The following is an 18,300-nucleotide window of genomic DNA, read 5'->3' as shown; positions in this document are numbered from 1 at the left end:
CTGTTTGCTAACCTTGGCCAAGTCCCCTTCTGGATTGCAGGGGCTGCTTTTGCGTAGCTGATCTGCATGTGGCAGAGGAGAATCCGGTCTCACTAGAGAAGGATGATGGTATCTACCCACAAAAGAAAGCGCCTGACAAACGCTGTCCCCTTAGCAACCAGTAATGCTGTAGCTGCAGCCAGACCTCTTAGGGTCTGCTCTCTGCAAGGAACTCGCATCCTCAACAAGTTTAATTTTTGCCTAATTGCAGTGACTTGCTGTGTGCATCCTCCCATGCAGCTGAGAGCTTGAGCCCAGCAAATTTCGCATCCAGCTAAATGTTTCTTCTACTGATAAAAGCTTAAATGTGCCTTTTAATTATTCTCAATATACCTAAGATACATAGCAGCATGTGATCTACTCTGATTTCTGGACTTAGCAGAGCTGTTCTTAATTCTGTTTCTGAACATATGTTCTGTTCTTACTTTTAAAATAACTAGCAGAATATGTCATTCATTCTGATGGCACCGCAAGTATTCTATTGATATATTAATGACTCTACTGAATTTAAAGAATTTTTTTTTCTAAAAATATATGCAACCTGCAAAATTGTTAAAAGTCACTGTTAAATGTGAAACCTATTTAAATATATTTCATGATTAATCTCTCTGTTGCCTTATTATTAAAGGAGGGTTTTTCCATAGGGGGAAAAAAAAAGTTCAACACCATGTTATATATAAACTAGAACTACAGTCCTAGCTATTTAAAAAAACACTTTATAAAACTGCAGTAAGATTAAGAATTCTGCAGAAGGGCTGCAGAACTGAAGCTGCAGCATTATTGGCATGAAGTGTCCAGGCTTTATTTACACCTCTTACAGTAATTTAAAAAACGTTGCAAAAACAGTTCATTACAATCATCTTGAATTTCCTAGATTTAGCACACAATTTTGAGTGTTGCCCAGCTTCCAGTCTGGGTACTATTTAGCAGGAGCTACAACAAGGATTCCTGAAATGCACACACTCATCAACAGCAAACTTCACAATGAAAAAAAGATAGTTTTGTTTTGAAAAAGATCAGTAACAAATTAATCCAAGTTTAATTTGAAGTACATAAAAGAGGTTATTCAAAAGCCAATCAATTAACTTGCTCTCTCTCCCTTCCTCAAGAGCCATCTTCTTCCACAAGAAGAAACTGGTGCAGCCCTGGAGCAGCAGAGAAATAAATGCGATCTCCAAGGATATTGGCACAACTGCCAGCCTGTGGTAGGACTAAAGTAGTATTAGTTTGGTATGGGCAAAGCTAAGGCGAGTTTTGGAAGGTACGAAAACAAATGACAGGGCAGAAATGCATTAGCCAAATAGCTTTAAAACCATTATTTCTGCCTGATGTGAGCTTGACTCTGGCACAAGTTTGCATTAGCCATCTAAATGTTTTTCACAAAAAGATGTATCTTAACTTCTCTGTTGTCCAGAAAGCTTTAGGTAATTGTATCAAAGTGGAACAGTATTCATTCTTGGATTTATTAAACGCCCGTCTGGAGCTCACATTGTTTCTCAGACAGGCAAATAAACAAGAGCCTTTAAGGAAAATTCAAAAGAAATGGGGAAAATATTCACAAATCAACTACAAAATGTTTTAAAATGATATAAATGCAAGTTACCATGCCATATTATTATTACAATGCTGATAAAACTGTGAGGCAACAGCTGTCTATAATGACTCTTCCTAACTTTATGCTTTCCTTGTCCTCCAGTTTCATTCCCTCCAGCTACATGCTACTCCCTATATCTGGGACCTCTTCTTTACCAACCTCAATCTACTCAATTGCTCTGTCTTGGCAGTACTTGTTGGCTCCCAAAATTGCTTCAGATCCAAGTAAAAAAAACTATATTGCTCACCACCATTTACTTTGCCAGCTCTCACAAAGCCATTGGTCCCTGTTGCTGGTCATCATCTATGAGTTTCACTCTCTCTTGTACCTACACTGCCCTTGGGAGGTCATTCTTTGGCTGTGCATTTCATTTGAACCCGCTCCCAAGCCTCAACTTTGACATTCTTCCAATTGTAGATTGTTTAACTTTCCAGAGGAGAAAGTCCTGAAATTACATCACTGTAGTTTAAGATGGAGTCCGGCCCTTCCTCTTTAAATTGTTTAATGAGACACTTACCTGATTAATCATTTGTTGCATAACAATATTTGGTCAAAGAAATCAAGACCCTATACGTAAGACCCAATACATAAAATCTCATTAAGAATGAAGTTTTTTCACCACTGCTAAATTTTATTAAATTTTTATTATTGTGTGATTGTTTTATTTTTATCTCAAAGTCTGCGCTTGCTGTCATTAAAATGGCAAATGACTAGCCAGGCTATTCAGTTACATTGTGTATTCTCAATGATAAGCAAGAAGAGTTGTTTTTGTCAAAATTTCTATACATTTTACATTGGTTGCAGAAGAGTATAAATGATGATCGTCATAAAAAATGTATTTAACTATCCAGGTTTTGTGTCTGGGAATATTTTGTTCTATGGATGTTCCCACACTGTGCAGGGCCCTGAGTTCTACTTTGACCTTATGCAGGTCCTCTACAGTCCAAAGATCACTACTGCATTCACATTTTTTCCTGCTAATGAATGTCTGAAAGTTCCTATAGAACTACATGCAGTCCAACCAAGTATATATTCACGGCCTTTTCATATGCAGGTGTGTGTTGCATGTTAGGCATGTTTTAACTGTAGAGAGGAATTAACGGTGAAAAGTCCACTGGGAATGTATTCAAAAACTATGTAGAGCGAAGAGACATAATACAGGGCTTTCTGTGGCACCTAGTAGCAAACTTTTGGTGTGACAAATGGCTTACGATGTTTTCATGAGATTAAGGAGCTGTCTTCTCTGAAGCAGGGATCTGTGTCTTTTAAATGAGCTAAATGAGTAGTCTAGATGTACTATGGTCACTTTCTCCAGTCACGAAAATCCAATGAAGTCAATTTTTCTCACAGTGACTAAGTGCAGAGTGCACCTCTAGGATGTAAACCTACAGATTACAACTTGTCCTTCAGAATACGGGCAATGTGATGATACTGATACACGCAAGTCATAATGTGGAAAAAGACATAAAACAATTTGACTTTCCTCTGTGGAAAAGTTCTTCCCATAAGACATGAGGAAAGTTATTATCAAACAGGTCACATCTTCAGCAGTATTTCTATGGTGGCTGAGTTCTGTTGTTTTTATTTTGTTTTTTACTGCAGATACATTGACACCAATCTTATGCTCTGCATTTGGTAAAATGGTTTGCAATGGAAACAGGTATTTACTTACTTAACTATTTAAATAAGTTAATAAGATTCACAATTAACGAAGTGTGAATTACCATACTAACTGAATTAATGAACTTCTATGAATTCAAAAACTTATGTTAAATGAATTAATATACAAATTCTAAAAGGAGATAACATGTGGAGCTTGATGTTGCATGGAAACCATCTGCCACTAAAGTATATATTACCACTGCTATCAGAAACAGACAAACAGAAATCCATTTGTGTATTCAGGCTAGCAGACCAGTGCCTTCATTTAATACATCTGAATGAATAGTGCTTCTGGATATCTGCCTAGGCACAACCAGAGTACAATTCTCTTAGTTAAGTCAAATCCATGTAAGTCTAGACATCTAAAACGATAACACGGATAACAGAGGTTAGAACTTATATTCCGGCAACGTGATGGGGTTTAGAGTACAGAATGGTCTTACTTCATGAAAATAAATAGTTTGTAACTAGTAAGCATGATAAAAACATGCTTTAGATGATTCACAAACCAATCACTCACATATGCTGTCAATCAGCACACTATCAACAACTACTAATGTTGAGTTTCTCTTCACTAATCTACTGGATCTCTCTATTTAATATTCAGACTAATTAGATTCTGTTGCAGTTATTTGGTAAAGCACTTAGGAAAAGGGTAATATATTTCTTGGTTTTATGCATTATTTTCTGTAGGATCCAGAAGAGGGAGAACAGTCGACGCAGAGTTTTTGGGTAGAAAAAACTAAACCTAATGAATGCAATGTTTTTCCAAATTCTTCCTCAGTTTAAAACATGCCCACTAAGATTACTGGTGAGCAGCTTTTTGAAATTACTTTGTTTCATTTTATTAGAGTACCAATACTACTGTTCACTGAAATTAATGCTGTTAAACCAAGAAATAATGACACAACTAGTTGTTTTTGCAGTAGTCACATAATAAAGGACAACTGATCATACCAAAATCACGACATACTCTCCTGCCATTCATAAGAGAGGAACACACTGTACTGTTGCAAAAATAACAGTGTGCTTGGATGTGAGCCAGAGTCTGTGAGAAATACATTTATGATTATAGCTAGCAACTTAATTTACAAGAATCTGACTTAAAAGAAACAAAAAAAACCCCTCACACCACTTTGAGAAAAATGCATCCCGATAAACAAGACCATTTGATCTACCGCACTGAACACAAGTCTGAAGTTGTAAGACTTGGTTTGCCAGCTGCTGCCACTGTACTTCCTGTATAATAAGCAAGCCATTGGGTGGTTATTTAGCACTGGGCAAGCCGTATCTCAGTTGCATTGATTTGGTAATTATAAAAAAAATTTTTGGACACACCTTAGATCTCTAGGCTTCAAGTGTGATCAATGGCTAAAGTGCGTTGCTCATACAGAAAAAGCTTCCATTGTTTTAAGAAGGACAGGTTTACAATTTCAAGAGTTGAGACTTTTGAAATGAACTTAAACTTTACCTTGTTCAAAAGTATTTATACAAGGGAATTTTGACAGAATCATGTGCCCACATGTTATGATTAAGGTCAAAGAAAGTAGAGATAATCCAGCTTTATGCAAAATGACACCCATGCTGAACAGGTCCCACCCATCAGTTTTGCCACAGAATAAAACGTTTCTCTAAAAGCCTGCTTTTGCTTGAAGTTAGCATATTCCAATGGTATCAGACCAGTCAAATCAGCAAAATGAATATCATTTTCTTTCAGAGATAGTGATTAGGCATTTATATTTAAGGATAACATAGTGCTCTGTGACCTAAATGAGACAGCAATATGTGATTGAACAGAAGGAATGCAATTACAAGCTGATGTTCAGTAGGCATAGTCCTGAGTAACTCCAGTGATAAATGATATCTAATGATAGACAAAAAAAAATGCACTGAGGAATAGCATCAAAGTTCAATGCCAATCCTTTAAAAGCTCCTGCTTTGGAAAAGAAAATAAGCAAACTTTGCTTCCTGAGAATGACCATATATCCTCCTTAGTAATAACTCTAATTAGGTAATCCTCATTATTTTCCTCATGCTACTTTGTTTTCAATTGCTTATGGAGTTGCCAAATTCAAAACACTTGATGAATACTTTCCATCTTTAGTCCCAAATTTCACAGTAATATTTGGGAAAGTTCAGACAAACTTTTTGCTGCTGGTCAGTATGCTTAGGGCCAAAGACAGCATCAGTAACATAAACCTATTCACATTCATCTTCCACCATCTTTTGACTTCCCTAATTGAACATAGGACTTGGCACAAGTCAAAGTCTAAATCCAACATACCTTACGTGGTCTCTTGTGGAAGCCACAGAACCATTTCCACGGATGCAGCAGAATCTGCAGGAAATTTGCTCTGAAAACTTCAGAGAAATGCATAAAATGAAATGTGAATGAAATGTGCCCAAATGATCCTGAAGTAACCAAAGACACCAGAACACATGGGAAACTGATCTTTGTTTTCCTGTTACATGCTTGTTTTCATTGGAGCCTTCTCTGATTCAGAGCACAAACAGAACAGAGCTCTTGAAACAAAAACAATCTTAAAGCAAGTCTTTTCTATAAATCTCATATACATTTTAGAAACCAAGACATGCACAGCAACAAATGAGTTGCAAAGAGAAAGAATCGTTTTCTCCATAAAGAACTGGGCAGGCACTGGAGAAATAAGATTTATTGCCAGTTCTAACACATGCTGCTGATACTATGCTAGACACAGCAACATTTTTAGAGATATTCCTCATACAGCTGATAGAGGGAAAAAAAATAAAGCTCATGGCTTGTTTTCAAATTGTTTGTCAAAACAATTTTTCAGGGGTTATCTTTCTAAATTTCAAAATAATTTTTCAAACATCAATGGAAAAGTTTTTTTTTTTATGGTTTGGATTGGAAAGAGGCAAGAAGAGAAAGGAAAACAAGCTTTACTTTCATATGTGCATAAATTAAGTTTGAAAAGCAAAAAATTCAAAGGATCTGACTTCCAGGCTTCCAAAAGCATTATCCCATATGGCTTACATTTTGCTCAAGGAAATAGACTCTTCTAGCAGGGGACAGCGAGAGAAAAGCACTCAGGCGGCGTGTTCAGCAGAGTCTAAGCAGCTCTGACCTGCAAAGCTGCGTTCCCACGCTGATGCATGGTGACAGTACAAAAGCGTGTGTAGGAAGCGAGGGTGGGTGTGTGGCTTCTGAATGCATGCCAGTGCCATTCCTCTGGCAAAGTCCCCTCTCGGGGAAGCGGAGCTGCTGCAGAGGCTCCCGCGTGCTGAAAGCTGCAGCTGTGTGCACAAAGTACTCGTGCTCATTCTGCACAACCTGGGGAAAGATTTGGGGGCGGCTGTATCACCAGCACAATGCCTCCGCTGAACATTCCCCAAACAGAATCTATTAATATGGAGAGAAATAATACATGTATTTTTTATGATAATATTTCAACATGCCCAGGTTTATTCACTGCCCTTTACAGCACTGCTGCCGTTGTAGCACAGAAAGTGGAAAGAGTGAGCTCTGGGGTGTCACCAAACACCATTTCAAAACAGACAACTACACCAGCTGCAAGGAAATAATACATTTTTTCTTTTATCGTATTGCTTGCAGTTTCTGTTTTGACACCAGTAGCAAGAATAAGTACTGAGAAGGGAAATGTAATCCACATTCTGAGAAATGTGATTTTCAGAAGACGGATCAGATCATATTCTTAATACGTTGCAACAGTGCTCACTACCAAGGACTGCTTCATGTAAAAACAGCCATAGATTAGACCCATCTCCTGAATTTTATCCTAGGATCAATATTTCAGACAATCACTATCATTGATGCTCGGGGCTTTTTTTTTTTTTTTTTTTTTTTTCAAAAAATAAAAAACTTTAAGTTATATTCATCTGATCCTCAGTTCTGCTGGAGGTGATTAATGCACATGAAAAGTCCGCCTGTCTTCAGATATTTCTTTTAAATAATCTGTTACATGGCTTTACAGAGTATATTTCATGGCCTGGCAAGCAGAGAGAAATTGCTGTTGTTGGACCCTTTTAGAGCTGGGGAAGGCAATGTTAAACAACTGCCAAACACATCCACTGCGAGTCTGTTTGCAAAAGAGTTATCTAATGCTAAATTGGGTGTCAGGCTTTTTAAATAATATATATATGTGTTAAACATGGTGAACTTACAGAACCTGTGCCAAGATACATTATTTATCCAGTGCTCATTAAAAATTTTAGTCTTTAACAGAAGCAGGATGAAATCATTACTTTAATGCTATATAAAATTACAGAGAGTTTTAATTCTCTATTTTTCCATTGTATACTCCATTTTTCATCTTTGAACATAAATTAATTTGCAAAGGCAGAATGAATACATCTTTATATTTCTACCAACGCCCACGTTAGTTCACTGCTGCTAATAGAAAGACTATCACAAGTGCTGAGGGTTGTAGTAGAAGAATTAAAACCTCCCATGTCTCTGAGTGGCCTGTCACGGAAATCCATAGGAGGAGTTTTTTAAGAGATCTTGGGTGGAAAATTACAGCAACAACTATCAGCTTCCAATCTGTGTTCTCACAAATTGATGCAATGACACGTATTTGCATTTCTCTGATAGGGAATGATAGAGCACGTTAATAGCTATTAAGTAGTCTAACAATTATTTAAATTCAGGTTAACCCTAATTACATTTTCTATTAAATCCAGCAAGTGATTTCCCCACCTCCAGTGACAAGAGCCTCGTGGCGAGGCTTGCACACAGAAATCCCTCCAATCTGCCTCCTATCAGGCCCCACTGGGGAAGCTCTGAGCATGCAATGGCTTCTGTGCTCCTGTTCCTTTCCCCAGCCCTAGGAAGCTGAGAGATCAGAAATGATCAGGACAGGAACTGTTCCACAGCAGCTGAGTTCCACTGATCCTCTTCAACCTGACAGCTTAACTGCAGCACTGGGCTCATTCACCAGATCCAACCCATGTGAATAGTACAGGACCCAAAATCTGCCATAAAAGTTGGACACAGGGGAAACAGTGGAGCTGCAAGAGGACAGCAATGCTGGTTCACGCAGCTATCTTTGTGCAATCTCTGATTTGAACCTTCAGTAGAAGGCTACCGAGGCTGTGTCACGTCCCTATCTACAGCAGACTTCTGTAGAAGCAATCTCTCTTCTCCCCTAAATGCCATGAGGAATCCCACAAGCAAAAGGATCTCTTTTGCTGAGCACAGCTGATGAAGATTTGCTCTCCAGACTCTTTTGTGTATTTTTGTTCAGCAAAGAAATACAAGAGCTTAAGAAAAATAATCCCCTCTGCTTAAAAAAATAAATAAATAAAAAATTCAATATTCTAGAATGTCAGCCCTGCATCTTCTTTACCCTGTAATTCATTTATTACTAACAGATAGTTATTGAAACATGCACGTGATTCATCTCTATTAGTTAAGTGAGGGTTTTCTTCAGGAAGTCTTGACGTGGTATAATCAGAAACGTGGCCATTGTTCACTCTCACTGTTAATTAATTTAATTTAGATTTAAATGTATGATTAATTTTAATACTGTGGAGCATTAATTATGTTTGTGTTCAAATGATCGGTATTAACCTAATTAGTGACCATAAAATTCCCAGGCATAGCAATTAAATCAGAATTAAGATTGCAAATATTTTCCTAATGGAAAATTTTGAGTAGAAAACTAGCATGCTCAAGGGCTACAGCCACAAAGAACACGTAGTTTTGTACAATGACTTGCATAATGAATTTGTGATTGTTGCATAAGATAATAGCATTTGTAACACGATGTTAGAAACAAAACCATACATAACAAGTAAGATACACAGTTACTTCAATCAAGGCATTTAAGCATCACCGAGTACACATAAACCCTTTTCAATAATCTACTTCTTCACTTCAAAGGCAGAACAGAAGCCTTGTCCCATTCCCAAGGCCACTGAAAACTGTTCTACGGATGGGACCAATCCCCTTGCCAGCCACTTATCCTTCATGTCCAGTTCCCTGCCAGTAGCCCCGTTTCCTGGGGTTCCTTCCTTCATGCTGGCATCTTCCCATCCACAGTTTGACACAGTGCAGCAAGCTGCATCGCTCTATAGCAAGTAACTCAGAAATTTGCTGGTAGGTCCTGGAAAACACAGGCTAGAGATGCGGACTGGCTGAGTTGAATAGAGAATGCCACAGCTAAGTCACCACACAACAACTGATTTTACAAATAGAACAAAAACCTGCAAAAAGGGTTCTGCTCCAGGAGACACATGGCCTTCACAACCTAAGCACTGGTCTGTTCTGAAGAGCTTGCACACATGGCGCCCAAAGAAAACCTCCTAAATCCACTTTCTTTATCAGAAAGCATTGCTCTGCTGTTATTCTACACAGCTCTTCTTGCAATTAAATGACACTGAACCATTAGTGTTCCCACAGGATAACGCAGCTATTTGTACCTTAATCTGACCCTCCTTCCACTTACTCTATTGTAAAAAGCTTTCTCTACATTACTCGTTACAAGCACTATCCCAGACCTAAGCCATTTAATTATAGAGGGAATGCATTGCTCAGTATGACCCCCACAGGCTACTTGACTGTTCCCAGGTACTGAGATGACTACAACTGAAATATTTATTTAACACAAAAGCTTTATGTTTAGTTGGAAATTGATCTTCAGCTTAACTAGATAGTATGTGGTGCATCCATACATAGATCTCCTTTAAATCTTTTTGCATGCCAGGCATGTAGAAATAATACTTGGAAATGTAATTTTCAGATTTTGTGGGACTTCAAGGTGAACAGGAACAAGTACTATTGTCTTGTCACCCTCCACGTCTTGGTTAAATACTTTATCTCAGTTACCAGCTGTATGCAAACAGTGTCAGGTCAATGCAGCAGTTCTGCATGGCATCTTATCAACTACACATTGTTGCCAAACACACAGCAGTTCTTGAAGTCTGAAGTATGAAACACAAAAACAGAGGATGTGTACCTCCAGAGCTACAGTGTGTAATAAATACATAATATAAGGATTTTCACTCTGAAACTGTAGCTTTTTCACTTTTAATTTTCTCCTACAGTTTTTAATTAAGTTATATGATTAAAACAGAGACAATGGAGACAACACTGAAGAATTAGTGCAGATGAGTTACAAAGGAGTTGCTGCCTACAGTAAACTTCAGGTTTACCCTCAGAAAGAATTTGTACGGATTTCCATTTTCCTATGTCTGCACCTCTACATGAGCTGTAATACATGTGCACCTGTGCCTGAACTTGGGAGTCAGCACATGTCATGTCATGGTATTGTCCAAGATGGCTATACAGATGGGTGCACTAATGGGAGGCTGTGTTCCAGCACGTGCCAGGGGCTGCTCACCATTTGGTCTTTCACTCCACTACTTTCAACATCATGGGATAGGATATCACTGATGGTAACATTAATGCATAATAGAATTGTCCTAGGCTGGAAAGATCACTAGGAAATGCTTTACAGAGAGTCTCATGACAGTCATGTGGTATTGGGTTTTGGGAACTGATCTATTCAAAAAATCCGTTTCAGTTTTCAATATCCCAGCATATCCTGCAAGGCATACCAGTTTCAGAGTCTTGTACTGCATCAATATCAACATAAACAAAGCTTTGTGGTTTTTTTTTTTTTCCTTTCCTCTCCCCCCAGTCATCTTTAGGATGAAAATCTGTTTTGGAAATCATACTATAGAATCATAGAATGACCTGGGTTGAAGAGCACCTCAATGGTCAAGTAGTTTCAACCCCCTGTGTGTGCAGGGTCGCCAACCACCAGACCAGGCTGCCCAGAGCCACATCCAGCCTGGCTTTGAATGTCTCCAGGGATGGGACATCCACCTCCTTGGGCAACCTGTTCACACAGAGGGCAGCGACACAGTGGAAAACTTCCTCCTAATATCCAAACTAAACTTCCCATCTCTATTTAAAACCATTCCCCCTTGTCCAATCACTATCCACCCTTGTAAATAGGCATTCCCTTTCCTGTTTATGTGCTCCCTTCGAGTACTGGAAGGTCACAATGAGGTCTCCCTGGAGCCTTCTCTCTTCCAAGCTAAACAAGCTCAGTTCCTGCAACCTTTCCTCATAGGAAAGGTGCTCCAGCCCTCTGATCATCAAAATCAATTTACTCTAACCAAATGCTGTTGTGTTTGCAGCCCTGGATTTTTGAAGATCAACAGTTAGGTCATGAATAGTTTTTAAAATTCATTATCACAATGAGAAATCCAAAGCCAACTTTTTGATTGATATTGATTAATGGAACAACTTTATAGCTATATATTTAATTTTGAGGCTAGCGACATAAAATGTTATAAGCACTACATATGCCTGAATTAAAGTTTCATTTTAGGTAGCGTCAGTCCCTAAAACACTGCTCTGTCTCCTTCAATCACACTTTACAAGTTCAAACATCAGTTTGGCTCCAGCACAGCACTCTTATCATGCTCAAATGGGTGGGTCTAAAAAGACCTCCAAACTCCTATAGGAAAACGGTTTCATGCTTGCAAACACTGAATGTAAGGGTACATTTAAGTTATTAATATTAAACTCATAATTCTTGGATACCAATATTGCATATTGATTTTGATATTATTTATTAATATAAAGCACTTCTCACTGCTTTTCCCTCTATCATCAGAATTATAACATCTAGGGTTGAATGTTTTAAGTTTAACTTAGATGTCAAAAATGGATGAGCACCACATGAATAATCAAACGTGCAAAACAGGAAATTGAAGGGCTAAACGCATTATACAGCAATGCAAACACAGATGAAGCACAACTGTGATGTGGGTGCCCGAGCTACCATTTTCTGTTATGCTTTGTACTGCTTGCAGAGCAAATGAATGGAGATGTATTCAGGGACACAGTGCCCAACCCAATCCACATGCTTGTTTTGGTTTTCAAGACCATTTCCAGTGAGAGTAATCTAAGACACCTCTAAATTATTCACAGTGACCAGCCCTGCATATGACTGACAGACCATTGGTAAGCAGCCTACCTTTGCAGGCTTCCCACAGCTATACAGGAAGGTCTCTGGGATGGGTCAGCAGGACCATCATATTCTTCTAGTCAGTTCACCAGGACCATCACGTTCTTCCAGTCAGTTGCACAGTGAATTCTGAGGAAACAGGTTTTCTTCCTGCATAATGAGAGTTATAAAAATAGTTACGCATTTCACACATCAAAGTACTGGGAAGTATCGTATTTCTCAGTGGAAAAAAAATGACTACTTGCTTTTGTTCTTCCATCAAGAAAGAGCAGCTTTATAAATCCATTTCGCCATTATTTGGAACAAACCCAGACACATAATCGTATATATAAATTCACCTTTGAGTCAGCGTCTCGTGTTTCAGCACTTCTAGTCACAGCATCTTTCAGAACAGTACATTACCCATATGCTTCATATATATCACTTACCTTCTCAGTAAGTCATGAGATGAATGCTAAAATCCAGAATGCAATCTCAATCATTCCTTGGCTTTTTTAGCAAATCTTATTGATAATGTTAGTCAAAAATGTATTTTAGTATGATAGCAAGAGTTATTTCATAATTAAAAAATTATTGAAATGAGGAAGATTATCAAGTGAGGACCACTTGCAGTATTCACATAGGAATCTCTAAACTAATGGTAGAAAACAAAATATATGCAAACATAATAAAGAATAAACTCTACTGAAAATTGTATGCAGTGAGAGAGAGAGGCATAAAAGCATCAGAGATTCAAAATGGTGCTTTTGTTTCAAGACACAGTGTGTGTTGGTTCTTTTGTTTATTGAGTATCATCATCATCATCCTGCCTCCACTCCCAGGAAATAGTTTCAGGATGAGGCCTCCAATAGAACAGATTTACTTAAGCACATTTGCTCAGCAGATAGAACAAAATGGAGGCTGCCCAGGACTGATAATGAATGCATAGCGTAATCGTTATCCTTGCGAGCTCGTTATTCAGTGTCATCCTTTGAACTTTTTTTCAGATTAATTCCTTCAGATTAAAAGAGAATAACTGACAAAGCTTACTGAACTTCCTGCAGCACACGATCGAGCTCCTTTACTTCCATAATGCTCAACTAACTAGCATTTTTGCCCTTCAAGGCCTGCTGCCTGCCACTTTAAGCATGTAGACTATGCCTGCATTACTGTGCGTCTCAAGCACGTCTCAAACCAAACAGTGACATTCAACCCTAAGTCACCTTCATATCCCACTGATATGATGCCCCCCCTCATAAATATTACAGGAACAAAATTTAGGTCACAATGAAAAATATTAAATGAGACTGCAAAATGATTTGAATATCCATAGCCTGTACAGACCTTCAGAATCGCTGCTTAATGACTTAAGCATACTTTTCAAACTGCATTCTTATTCAAAAATCATCTGCTTCACACTCATAGCTTGTCTCTTTCATTATCTGCTTCAAAGCATCACATTATAAACCAGACCAGTTCTGTTAATGCTTTATTGACAGAAAATGCTTTATACTTGGTATTTCATGTCTTCCAGAGGTCAGGAAGGAAGGAGGATTTGCTGCATTTCCAAGGAATCCGGCCGATGACGGTTGTAAATGTTAATAACTAGATGAAAAGTTATACCTGCCCTTGCTGAGGGTTCTTAATGTAATCGCCTTTCTTCCTTCCATTAGGTTAGAGAGAAAATTAATGCTATAACTCATCTGAATAGGAACCTCAGGAAAGCTGTCAATTTGCAGCTTGTGACTGAGCTCAGAGGATGCCAGTTTTGAATTGGTTGTGCTCTTCCAGCCCAGACTCTTTTGACTTTGAGATTTTGCATGAAGCGAAGCTGCTTTTCCAAGGTGCATTTTATAGATTAAACAGGGAAGTGAATCTGAGGTATGTGATCTAAGTCAGCATAGCTCACATTTTTAAATGTAACTGTCTGCCTTGGTTGTCCAAGAGGAGTTTGTTCATCACGTCATTCCTTTGGCAATGATTCTTATTTCCTATCCTGCTTCTATTGATAAGGAACTTAAAAACCAGAATAGCAGTAAATTGTATAAATAAACTAGAATTGTTCATTTCACCTGTATTATACTTTGTGGAATAAACATGAGTATAAGAAAATAATTTCTCCCAGCATTTAACCACTTAGAAGAAGTGCTCTTTTAGTACAAGAGGCAAGTATCATATGAGTGGTTTAAGACCAGAAACAAAGATCAGTTTCCCCGTAAAGGTTCACTCAGAACTCAAGACGACAGAGATGCCTTCAGGAGGAGCACCTAATCCTCACACCACACACCTGAGCAGCAAAAGCCTTCTACAGACTTTAGGAGGAGGCAAACCAGTCAGGAGCTGAGCTGCCAGCTGTGTAGCAGAGCACCTGCCAAGCAGCTGTTCCCTCTTTCCCAACACTATTTGTAAGCAGGCGATTTCACCTTAAGTTATTTTTGGTTAACACTCTAATTCCACAATATATATATACTTAGTTCTTATTCACAGAAACAAATCTTCAGTATAGGACTTTTATGTTAAATTCTCTGAAATAGATTTAATAAATTTACCAGATTGTTTTAATACCACTTTGGAAAGTTTGCTATCTCAAACAGCCAAGAAACATTAAGAAGTTTGGTTTCCAAATGTAATCTCTAAGGGGGACCTGCTGCCTTAACCATTTCTTGCATGGTTAGATTCTGCTGCCAGCTCCAGATGTTTTGCATCACTTTGACAGAGAAACTCTTTGTTTTGTTCTTAATCTCAGGTAGATATTGAAGATAGATATTCGCAGCGTCAATGATGATGATCTAAACTGCCTCCTCTGATCAGGTTTATCTCATGACCCATCTCAAATGTGAAGTTTTGATCACCACTCCCAGAACTGACACCAACAAGGGAAACAGTTTCATAGCATAACAAGGAATTGTGATTTGTGATGTTTGTGGTACTCCTCCTGGACACCACAGGATATTATAGAGCTTCAGTACTGGGCAACAGAACTTTGGAAGAGCACTCCAGAGACAGCACTAACATTTTAGGCTGTAGTAGACCAAGTCTTTCATTTTTCTGCATAGTGGAAATAATGTACAGCAACTTCCCCCCTATCCAAATGGCCAGTGGTTACAAAACAACCAAATATGTTAGTTTTCTTTTAGTTAGCACTAACATTTTACAATAGCTCATTAGTGGTACCTCTTCCATTTTATTCACAGAAAAACTCCAAAAAAACCCAAAACAAAACAGATTTTGGAGAAGAGGATGAGTAATTTAGTGGGTTGTATTCAGTCAGTGAATAAAGATATCCTTGCTGAGAGAAACATGTTTTCTCTGTTTATTCTTCAGTTGATGATTGAAAACTGCTTTTAAATATTGTTATTGTACAAGTACAAGCAGGGAGACAGGAAGGGGTAGAGCTGATATAGTTAATTAGACTTGTGGACATGCAAGCAAACCATGAAGAGAGAGCTATTCAGGCACACTAATGTTCTGTCCTCCCTCCAGTCCTCACTGCCCACTTAGGTCTAAATGCTGGTCTATACTACGCATTAACCTGTTTGTTTGCAGTGTTTGACTAGATACCATGCTGTGTATGACAGGTTGCCTGGCAACTTAAATTCATTTAACAAAATTGGATTTCCTTTATATTATTATTTATTCCATAACACACAGGGCCAAGTAAGAATTCTTATATTTTGCTACCAAGAAGGCATGTCATTTGGTAAAGCTTTCAGTTGGAACAAACATAACAGCAACTCAAAAAAGGAAAACAGGGAGGAAGGCACGTTAATAGACCAACATTTTGACCCAGCTTTAAGTTACAGCTAAGCGATCAAATGTCACGGTATGCTGATTATTTAATCAGCCCACATCTTCTCTGCTGTTCATGTATTATTCTATCAGTTGAACACCATCTGCCCTGACAGAAAAATGCTCCTACAGTATACAGAATGTTTAGCTAGCATGTAACTACCACTGCAGTTGTGAACATAGGAAAGCCCGATGAGCTTGGGGACACTCAGAGCAGCTGTAAGGTCAAGAGATAATTCCCATCTCAAGCAGGAGAAAACAGCTTTGTGAATGACAGTCTGGCAATGTACTCAAGAGAAAGAAATTCAGAAATTTTGTTTAAGAAGTGCAGACATTAGTGGGTTTTATCATGAATAGATGAAAAGAAGTGTAAAGGCTCACTAAGTGTAATAAACAACATAGAGCTCACACTGAAGGGAGATAATGTTATTTGCTTTTTCTTTTTTTTTTTCCCCCCTCCACTATTACAATACACAGGAAATTGTGAAACTTCATCCTAAATTGCTGAAGTTAGATATGAAGCACAGTTGGCCTCTTCATCATTTTCCAACCAAATATTGCCTGTTACGGAATCCTGGCCAGAACTCCAAATAAGTAGGTAGAAACATTGCATATGCTGTAAAAGAAAACAAGCACTAAGGCAGCCAAAATTTCTTTAGGCATTGTTTAGGAACAACTTTTGGAAGAAAACATCTCTAGTTGATAGCTCAGTTACTAAACCTTGATCTGTTGCCTGGTGCTCTTTAGTCTTGCAGGCTGATACAGAGCACATAAACCCAAATCCAGATTGGCACCCTGAATACTGCTAAAGAACTGTCAGTAAAGCATGGACAGGTCCACCCACCAGGATGAAAAACCACACCCTGGCAGCTCTGTTGTCCTTTTACTGAATTCCTTGGAGAGGAACCAGGAATTTCCAGTGGGACTGGAACTGGGCCCAGTGTGCCACATTCTCATAAAGTACAACTGCCTACTGGTTAAACAATGCCAAGGGTGTCTCAGCCAGATGCTTGTTTACTGACTACTGAGAAAGGAAAAAATGCTCACATGCTACTGGTAGGGTTTACAGGATGTAAGTTGGCCATATTAATTACAAATTAAGCAAACACAAAATGGAGATGAGCCATGAAATTTGGTTTGGCTGCAGTTCCGTACATGCAGTATATGAAAATATAATAGTAGAGGAATAACCATAGGTATTGAATGAAGAAAAACATCTGTATTAAGTTATTTCACTATAGGTATCTACGTGTTAATGGTGATAGTTCTTCTTCTGCTATACAGAATAACGGACTACAAAATTGCTTAGGTAACATAAGTGCTTTCTATAGCAATGTATGTGCTGACTCAGAACAGCCCCATCGCACCTCAGCAGGAGGAGCAAAGTAGGTCCAGAGGTAGCAACAAGGGCTGGCTAACAGACCAGCAAAGCCCAGGACCTCACAGAGGAATGCTTGCAATGTAGTCCAAGGAAAGAAACAGGGAAAAAAAAAAAAAAAAGTGGAGTGTTTCTTCCTGTGGATGTGTACAGAGCAGCAGATATTTCCAGGCTAAGAATACCATCTTGACTTTGTCCTAGTGGAAGTTACTTTTTTTTTTTTTTTTTTTTTTTTAATTCTTTCTTCCAGGTCATTCTTTGAATTCATACAGTGTAATAAGGAAGTCCTAGTCTGAAGCAAGAGAGAATATGCTTCAGTAAACACAGAAACAAAGGAAAAATAAATCTGCTTACCCTTAGAAGACCTCAGGTATACAGGGATCTCCAGCACGACACCCTTGCTTCCACTGCCAACCCTTAAATGAGGTCTGGAAAGCAGTGGATCCTGACTCCATCAGGTGCAGTCACTCAGGCACATTGCTTGCACCTGAGCTCCCCTGGATTGGTCCTGCCTTCCTACCAGGTGCTCAATCACTGCTTTAAGCCATGACTTAGCATTTCTGCTACAGTAGACAAACATGCTTCTTTGACCAGTGCTAGTTATCTGTAAAACCATTAAAAGACTTGCTTGAGAACAGCCTATAATAGAAAGTTGTGACAGCTGCCCTCCAGATATATTACCCATGTAGTCTACCATCAAATCTTTTCTTCATGACTTTAAGTACTTTCCTTGCTTTTCTAATAGGAATATTGTGCCACAGCGTCACAGATCTGCAAATCAAGTTAGAGAACATCAACATTCTCTGGCTACTCATTCCTAAAAACAAATGAGCTTTGTTTGATATAGTTTTTGAAGTTTTGATCTGATGTGAACTGTG

General features: G+C 38.5%; 1 protein-coding gene across 1 annotated transcript in view; it reads right to left on the bottom strand.

Moving 5' to 3' along the window:
* SYT14 (synaptotagmin 14) overlaps positions 1 to 17,926 on the bottom strand; it is a 105,612-nt gene extending 87,686 nt beyond the window's left edge. The window contains exons 1-2 of the mRNA XM_048938403.1: positions 17,777 to 17,926; positions 12,286 to 12,426 (exon numbers count right to left, since the gene is read on the bottom strand). The gene's annotated coding sequence lies outside the window, so the exon portion shown is untranslated. The remainder of the gene's footprint in view (positions 1 to 12,285; positions 12,427 to 17,776) is intronic.
* Between the last annotated feature and the right edge of the window lie 374 nt (positions 17,927 to 18,300).

The sequence above is a fragment of the Lagopus muta genome, chromosome 2 (assembly GCF_023343835.1).
Source record: "Lagopus muta isolate bLagMut1 chromosome 2, bLagMut1 primary, whole genome shotgun sequence".
Classification (NCBI taxonomy): Eukaryota; Metazoa; Chordata; class Aves; order Galliformes; family Phasianidae; genus Lagopus; species Lagopus muta.
This window is presented reverse-complemented; position numbering and strand designations above follow the sequence as displayed.